Source organism: Musca autumnalis, unplaced genomic scaffold (assembly GCF_047663935.1).
Source record: "Musca autumnalis isolate F117 unplaced genomic scaffold, ASM4766393v1 scaffold_4, whole genome shotgun sequence".
In the NCBI taxonomy this organism is placed as follows: Eukaryota; Metazoa; Arthropoda; class Insecta; order Diptera; family Muscidae; genus Musca; species Musca autumnalis.
Genome location: NW_027411977.1, coordinates 159,304,129 through 159,313,262, shown reverse-complemented (window position 1 = coordinate 159,313,262; position 9,134 = coordinate 159,304,129).

Sequence of the window (9,134 nt, the reverse complement as noted above, 5' to 3'; positions counted from 1 at the left end):
TTTAACAGGAAGGTACCCCACATAACAACGGCAAACATTGAGCTTTTGCTGCAAATTTTATGGAAATCCCTTCTGTAGTATTGGAGTTATGACATACTAAAAAAAGCAGGCTTGGTCGGGCCTATATGCCACAAAGAAGTACCTAGATTGTAGATTAATCCGTAAATTTTTATTCCGATACATACATAATTTTTGCAAATATAACGTTTTTTTTAAATATCGCATAGTGGAGGTACTCCGCCCCCTCTGGAATTCAATAAAATATGTAACCTGTTTTCGGGGGCGTGGTAAACTTTTCTTTCCAAAAAACCTAAGTTGGGTTATGACAGCATTTGATTTTTATTCATAAAGGTAAGGCGTTTTTTTAAATATGCCCTCATCAAAATTCAAGAAAATATGCCTGTACATTCCCTAACATTTTCACGAATATCGGTTCAGTAGTTTTGTAGATGTAACATATTTTAAAAAGTGGGTATGGTCAAGTCTGTGGTTCCTAAAAAAGTAGGTAAGGTCGGAGACACAACCACAATTGTCTCGCAAATTAACTTCCAAATAGATACATTCGTAATTATTGTAAATATAAAATGTTTAAAAAAGTAGGGTACAGGGGATGTTCCCCGCCCTTTCCGAAATTCAACTGAATTTGTAGCCTATTTTAAGCGGGGACCATCTCTGTACATTCCCTGGCAATTACAGGAAAATCGGTTCAGTAGTTTTTGTAGAAATGATAAAAATAGAAAATTGAAAAAATTGGGCGTAAAAGTGGGGATGGTCAAATTTTCTTTGCATAAAAACCCAGGTCGAAAATCGGTCCGGCCGTTCTCAACTGATGCCATTACCAACGAATGATATTTGATTTTTATTTATAAAGATTTAAAAGTTTAGACAAATCGCGATTTTCTTGAAAATCCCCTGTAGATATAACCTAATTAGAAAGTGAGCGTGGTCGGATCTTAAGTCACAAAATAAGTACGTAAGGTTGGAGACACAATCGCCATTGACTCGCAAATAAATTCCCAAACCGATACATTAATATTTGTTGCAAATATTGAATTTTTACAAAAATAGGGCGTAGGGGAGGTACCCGCCCGATCCGAAAGTCAAAAAATATGTAGCCTATTTCAACCGGGGGCCATCACTTTACGTTCCCTGCAAATTTCAGGAAAATCTATTGAGTAGTTCCGTAGATATAACATATTTAAAAAAAGTGGGCGGAAAAGTGGGCGTGGCCAATTTTTCTTTGCATAAAAACCTAAACTGGACTATGACTAACATTTCCACAAAAAATTATCCAAATCGCTCTAGCCGTTTTCAACTGATTCAATTACCAACAAACGACAATTGAGTTTTATATATAAAGATTGTTGGGGAGGACCACCGGTCTCTACTCTTAGTCGTATAAAAACAGCTTACGACCGTTCTAATTAATTGAAATAATACATTTTTGAAACTTTTGGGAAGACCGCGATATTTCACTTCCGCGACGACCATTCAGGGTCAAGACAGTAATTACCATAGCATTGCAAACAATTTGTAAACAATATATTAAAAAGTATCTTGAATTTCGCGGTTTTCCTAAAAAAATTGTGGGGAGGACCACCGGTCACTACACTTAGCGGGTTAAATTAATAGATTACGACCTATTCTCAGACCTAAAAACTCCACATACAAAATTTTATAAGATTTCCCAATCGAGGACCACCGGTCACTACACTTAGCGGGTTAAATTAATAGATTACGACCTATTCTCAGACCTAAAAACTCCACATACAAAATTTTATAAGATTTCCCAATCGATTTTTCGGAATTGCTATATCGTGACATCTCAAGTTATCGGGATTTTATTGTATTCCAAAATATGGCGTTGACCGCGTTATCCCACATATAGAAGCCAGTGTTATAGCGATTTTATAGTCACGCTTACTAAAATTTCGTATACTATCTGAAATAGTACATTTTTCAATAATTTAGGATGACCGCGATATTTCACTTCCGCGACGACCATTCAAGAAAATATATAGCCTATTTTCACCACCGGTGTTCCCAGTGCATTATCGGAAATTTTCCAGAAAATCTATTCAGCCGTTCTTGAGTCTTTTCGTTTTTGAATAATTTGGGATGACGCGATATTTCACTTCCGCGACGACCATTCAAGAAAATATATAGCCTATTTTCACCACAAGTGTTCCTAGTACATTATCTGAAATTTCCAAGAAAATCTGTTCAGCCGTTTTTGAGTCTATTCGGAACATACAAACAAACAAACATACTAACATACACACATTGCCTTTTATATATTAGAAGATGTATTTATTTCATATTTTTTACTTATAACTAAATTAGCATAAAGGAAGTGAAGCCATGACTACTGAGGTCATAAGCTTACACTGGTATAATTACTAATTAAACTGCACATCTCAAAATATTTTTGAAATAATCTGTGGAAGGTTACCGAAAATGTGGATCGATATGACCCAAAATTTGGACAAAATATCACGAAGGCCAAATTTTGGACCGAATCGGTTGATCTGTTCGAGAGCTACCGTGCTCTACAGGCAGCCACCCAGACGAACGGACATAGCTTAGTCGACTCCAAGTTTTCTGAAAGAGATCTCCTCCAAACACACTTTGGTCATTAAACCATTATTTCGATGAAGCACATTTTGGCTAAAGGCTGAGAGTATAAAAAATCTAGATTGGAAAAATTGTGTTTATGGATTTTCGCGAAAAGAATGTATACATGTATAGACCTTTTATTGGGCTCCAGACTTTCATTTTAAAATAATTAAATACTGGTTGTCAGAGTTTTCTTTGTTCCTGATCAATTTATGAGAAGATCCAAGATAGGAAACCAGATTTTCTATAATAGAAGTCCGACGATTGGGAGCCAAGATTAGTCTATTGACAGATGCACGATTGGGCGGCATTGGGTGCTAGATTTTCATGAGGGATAGACGCACTATTTCTCAGCATTAGTTCTCTATCAAGAAAACCACTATCGGCCTTCAGAAATTCTTTGTGATAAGATATATTCAATTGGTTTCTTTATGACAATAACAACGATTGGACACCTGAATATCCGAAAATGAAATATTGACCATTTTCTGACACCGCAGCGTGATAAAAGACAAAGAAGACACGTGTCTCGGCGTTTTTTTTTTATTTATATAACTCCCAAAATTCTACCAGTAAATATAAAAAATACTAGTGAATAAAGCCATGATATCAAACCCTCACTCCGCGTAAATCAATTCTCTACTAACACCATTTTCTTTCCATAAATTACTCAATAAAATCGATCTGGAAAATTGTGTGAAGTAGGAAACAAAGGGAAGGACCTCAACATTCCATGTAAAAAAATAAATGTTAAGATATTTCTAAGGTTTTCCGATTGTGTTCTCTTTTTTGGTCTTACCGAAGTGATATCAATAAATTACATAACATTCACTGTAGTTGTGAGTTATTTTATAAATGATACGCTCAAAAATATATGCGATTATTAATATATCAATTGTTTTGCACATATATTAAATCTAATATATTGTCGAAAAAGTGCTAAAAACAAGAGTCATTTTAATTAAAAATAGTAATGACAATTATCAGTAATATACGTCTGAAATTAGGTTTAGATCATAGCTAAAAAAGACATTTTCGCTAACATGAACTTCCAAATTTTGGTCAGAAATCCGGAGGTACCGTTCTATGGGAGCTATATGACGACGTGAACGTATACCGATAAATTTCAGGTGGAATGTTTTATACCCCCAAGGAAGACTTAATACCAAATTTCAGCCATTTGGGAAGGATATTGAGGGCACAACCTTAAAAATACCAGAAATCCTGAGGTACCGTTCTATGAGGGCTATATGAAGACGTGAAACTATACCGATAAATTTCAGTTGAAAAGTTTTATACCCACAACGAAGACAGAATGCCAAATTTCATTCATTTCGGTGGGATATTGAGGCCACAACCTTCAAAATACCGAAAATAGAGAGGTACCATTCTATGGGGCTACATGAAGACGTGGACTTGTGCCGACAAATTTCATGTGGAATGTTTTATACCCTCAACGAAGACTAAATACTAATTTTCAGTCATTTCGGTGGGATATTGACGCTACAACTTTTAAAATACCGACTATCGGTAGGTACCGTTCTATGAGGGGCTATATGAAGACGTGGACCTATGCGGACAGATTTCAGTTGTAAAGTTGCATACCCCTAACTAAATACCAAATTTCAACCATTTCGGTGGGATATTTAGACCACAAATCATTGAATATATTTTTGCATATGGTTTTGCATATGTTCATTTTATGCAGTTATGTAAAAATATGTCAAAATATGCACGATTCGTTTTATTTTGTGATAAAACGAGTTTCTGTCTAATCAGATTTTCTCTACAACCACCCTAACCATATATGCATTTGCATAGGATTCCGCCGTCTAATTATTACCAATAATTCGAAAGCTTGTTCCATAATTTACCTAGAATTTTCCTTTTATCAATCCTAATTACTTTGCCCTTGTTTTCCATTCTTGAAATAATTTACTTCTTTATGTTAAGTGTGTAAACAACCTCACAGAATAATCAGTTGTGACAATATTGATTAAAAATGGGAGAAAACCGCAAAACAATTTTAAAAAAAAACTAACGGTACTATTACAACATGCAAAGTGAACGAAGACTTTTTGGGGCTCTGATTTAGCAGTTGTAACACTTTTATACCGCTATCTTCGTAATAGTAATTTTCTGGAATTTTTCTTTTTATTCACCTACTAAAGAGTGCGAGTAAAATATTTATAAAAGAAAAACTCTTCTCATTTAACAGTTTATATAATGTTTTAGTATCATTTTTGAAAAGTAGTAAGTTGAACGCAGACTTTCTGGGCTATGTGTATGTGAGCTATGTGCTTTTGAAACCATGTTTCTTGAATTGCAATAATATCCGGTAAAACCGGACACTGTGTGAGAGCTGACTTGAATTTGTTAAATTTATTCAAAGTAGAAATGCTTCTGACGTTTACAGAAATCATATTAAACACGTATCCATTATTATTTGAGAAATTTCAATATTTTCAATATTTTTATTTTTTCATCATTATAGAGTTTTAATTGATAAAATAAAAAACGAATATAGAAAACAGTTCATTTAATTTTGTGTATTCTCTGTTGATAGGAAATCGGTTTGAATATTATTATCTGGTAATGTGCACAGGGTTTATTTTATGATTGAAGTTAGTTGATTTAATTAATAATTAAATTTTAGCTGTAAAAACGCTCTTAATAATACCATTCCCATGCCTGTGTACGTAAATCTTTTGCATGTCATCACTGATGTAATCTGTCAACTCCGTCTCTTTCTCTTTATTCTTTAAACATCTTTGTCATTTTGTTTATAAACAAATTAGAAAAAAAGAGCGGCAGTTCAGTCTAAATCAATGAGAAGTGCGGATAACCTAAAGTAGTCAACTCTGAGTTTATTCTATCGCTTATGAATTTTATGTGTAAACGAAACGACCAATTGAAAACAAAAATAAATAATCTTTGTAAACATTAAATTGTTCCATGTCTCCTTTATTATTTGGCGATCGGTAGAAACTTTGACGAACCATCCGTGGCAACTTTGACACAGTGCGTGCGTGTTTTATTCCATCCGAAATTAGAAATAGTTTCAGTGATCTGAACATACGTGTTCCCCTGCCCCCGTGAGGCGTGTAATCCAATCGATTTAATTTTGGTTCTGCCCCTGTGGGGCGACTAATTTATTCAAACCGTTTCCTTTATATTTCCCATTGAGGCTGTTGTGATTTGAGTGTGATTTGTGTGTGACTCGGGTAACACGGGACAACCTTTCCACGCCTGGATATCAACTTGCCGTAGGTTAGTACTAGAAACTAACATAAGGTCCTATCGAACCTCTGAACAAATTAGCGACTACTGAATCAGGCAGATATCGAGCGAACGTTTTATAAACTATTCTATCCCTGTACCAACCATAACCTGTCCCTCCATCCATTCCTTTGTTATTGGTTTTATATTAAATGCGATGTTGCAAAATTTCACTAAAAAATCATCATTTTGCGAAGGAAAATAATACCGCTAGTCAAGAACTTATTGTTGGGGTAGGTTATGTTTATTGCTTGTATTAGAAACAATAACAAAAGCGAACAAGAATTGGTGGCTCAGAAATATACACACACACGTACTCTGATTGAATAGAGATTGCTGAATAGAAAGTGTTGTTGTTGTGATATCGCAAACTATTTCGTTCTGTCCCTTATTGATGTGCTCTTACATAAAGAGAAAAGCAAGGAAGATCAGCACAGTAGTTAAAGCAGATATTGCTGGGAAAGTTTATTGAAACCTCATAAGCTAAAATTCATATTGTCCCCGTACGGGATATTAACAACAAAGAATTACTGCGATCATTTTGAGATCTACAACATATTTTTAGAGTACCCATTTTGAAAATTTGTTGTGTTTTTTGAAGAATACATTTTTGGTCGAAACAGAACACTGTATGAGTATGTATGCTGTATGCTTTTAAACAAAATAAAAAACAATATTTAGCCGCTGGCTGTCCCATACGCAAGCACTTTCTGTCTCTCACAGAAAGCATTAAAGCTTTTTGATTTGGTGGTTTGTTGTTACAATAATTTTGGGTGAAGTTTGGCATTACATCTCTCGGAGAGAGTCTTCCCTTTGCTGCATTACTCAGATGAACATTGAGAGAAAACATATTCCCTTTGTAGCTAAGTATATTTGTGAGTATGGCAGCACTGCATGTATCAACCATTGGATGTATGAAAAAAAATTGAAAATATTAAAATAAATTTTTATTGATTTAACTACTGGCCCTTGTGAAAATAAATTATTCCTGCGATAAAATACTGTATTATATAAAAAATTAGCTGTTTTCATGGTTGGAATTTTATTCCTTATCTAATATATAAAAGGCAATGTGTGTATGTTAGTATGTTTGTTTGTTTGTATGTTCCGAATAGACTCAAAAACGGCTGAACAGATTTTCTTGGAAATTTCAGATAATGTACTAGGAACACTTGTGGTGAAAATAGGCTATATATTTTCTTGAATGGTCGTCGCGGAAGTGAAATATCGCGGTCATCCCAAATTATTCAAAAACGAAAAGACTCAAGAACGGCTGAATAGATTTTCTGGAAAATTTCCGATAATGCACTGGGAACACCGGTGGCGAAAATAGGCTATATATTTTCTTGAATGGTCGTCGCGGAAGTGAAATATCGCGGTCATCCTAAATTATTCAAAAATGTACTATTTCAGATAGTATACGAAATTTTAGTAAGCGTGACTATAAAATCGCTATAACACTGGCTTCTATATGTGGGATAACGCGGTCAACGCCATATTTTGGAATACAATAAAATCCCGATAACTTGAGATGTCACCATATAGCAATTCCGAAAAATCGATTGGGAAATCTTATAAAATTTTGTATGTGGAGTTTTTAGGTCTGAGAATAGGTCGTAATCTATTTATTTAACCCGCTAAGTGTAGTGACCGGTGGTCCTCCCCACAATTTTTTTAGGAAAACCGCGAAATTCAAGATACTTTTTAATATATTGTTTACAAATTGTTTGCAATGCTATGGTAATTACTGTCTTGACCCTGAATGGTCGTCGCGGAAGTGAAATATCGCGGTCTTCCCAAAAGTTTCAAAAATGTATTATTTCAATTAATTAGAACGGTCGTAAGCTGTTTTTATACGACTAAGAGTAGAGACCGGTGGTCCTCCCCAACAATGTTTTTAATAAAATCTGAAATCGCGGTCATCACAAAGTTATCAAAAATGTATTATTTCAATTAATATACATAATTTAAGTAAGCGTGACACAAAAATGATATAAACACTAGCTTGAACAAGTGGGATAACGCGGTTGTGAGCTATTTTAATACGGCCCGAGGTTCATGTCCATGATATTTTTGAACGTATTGTTTACAATACTATTGTAATTACCGCCTTGACCCTGAATGGTCTACGCGGAAGTGAAATATAATGGTCATCACAAAATGTTCAAACATTTATTATTTCAGATAATATACATAATTTTGTAAGTGTGCCTAAAAACGCTGAACACTAAACAATAAGTGGGATAGCGCGATCAGCTCCACATTTTGGAATACAGTGAAATCCCGATAACTTGAGATGTCACTAGATCGAAATTCCAGAAAAATGATTGGACATCAGACAAAGTTATTGATATACAATACAATATCATCATTAGAATCAGAATACCGCGATAGTGTCCGATTTTTAAAAATATTGCAATTACGGATAAAATCTCAAAATTTAGGAAGTGAAACTTCATGATCATTGATTTCAATCCTTAAAATAGCTAGATAAAGATACATTTTTAAATACAGCAAAATCTCGATAATAACTTCTACAGTTTATAGAAGTAAATTTTTTATGAATTATATAAATTGTGCCATACATATACCGAAGGAACATACATTTCGCTGAGGGGTATTTTACCACTATGGCATATTGAGCGCGAAGAAAAATGTCGTTACGTTCGATCGGGCTGAATGAGGTTAAATCCGCCAAAAATAGAGAAAATCAGGCGCCATCGTTCTATGGGAGCTATATCAAATAGAGGAGGTATACTGAAAATCCTCTGCAAGACTGTTTACGACCCCCCACAGTGGCTTTATCTCCGAACTATCGAAAATCGGGAGGTACTGTTTTATGGGAGATATATCAAAACGTGCACCTATAACGGTTGCATACCGAGCCCAAAAAAAGGCGTGTCTTTCGGTCGATCCGAATATTTATGCTCTCTTCTTTAAATTATATCAAAACCAGATTACAGCCATTTCGGTGTGATAATGATGTTAAATCCTAAAGAATAGTGAAAATCAGCCGGTGCCGTTCTATGGGAGCTATATCAAAACGTGGACCTATACTGACAATTCTCTGCAGTAATATTTACGACCCCAACCGAGACCAACAATCCAATATATAGCAATGTTAATTGACGTGCACCGATCATTATATGTGGGTCACAAAGTGCTTTAAACTGTCAATTTATGGTGAAGGGTATAATAAAAGAAATTTTATATCTTACATTTGGGGATACCATTACATG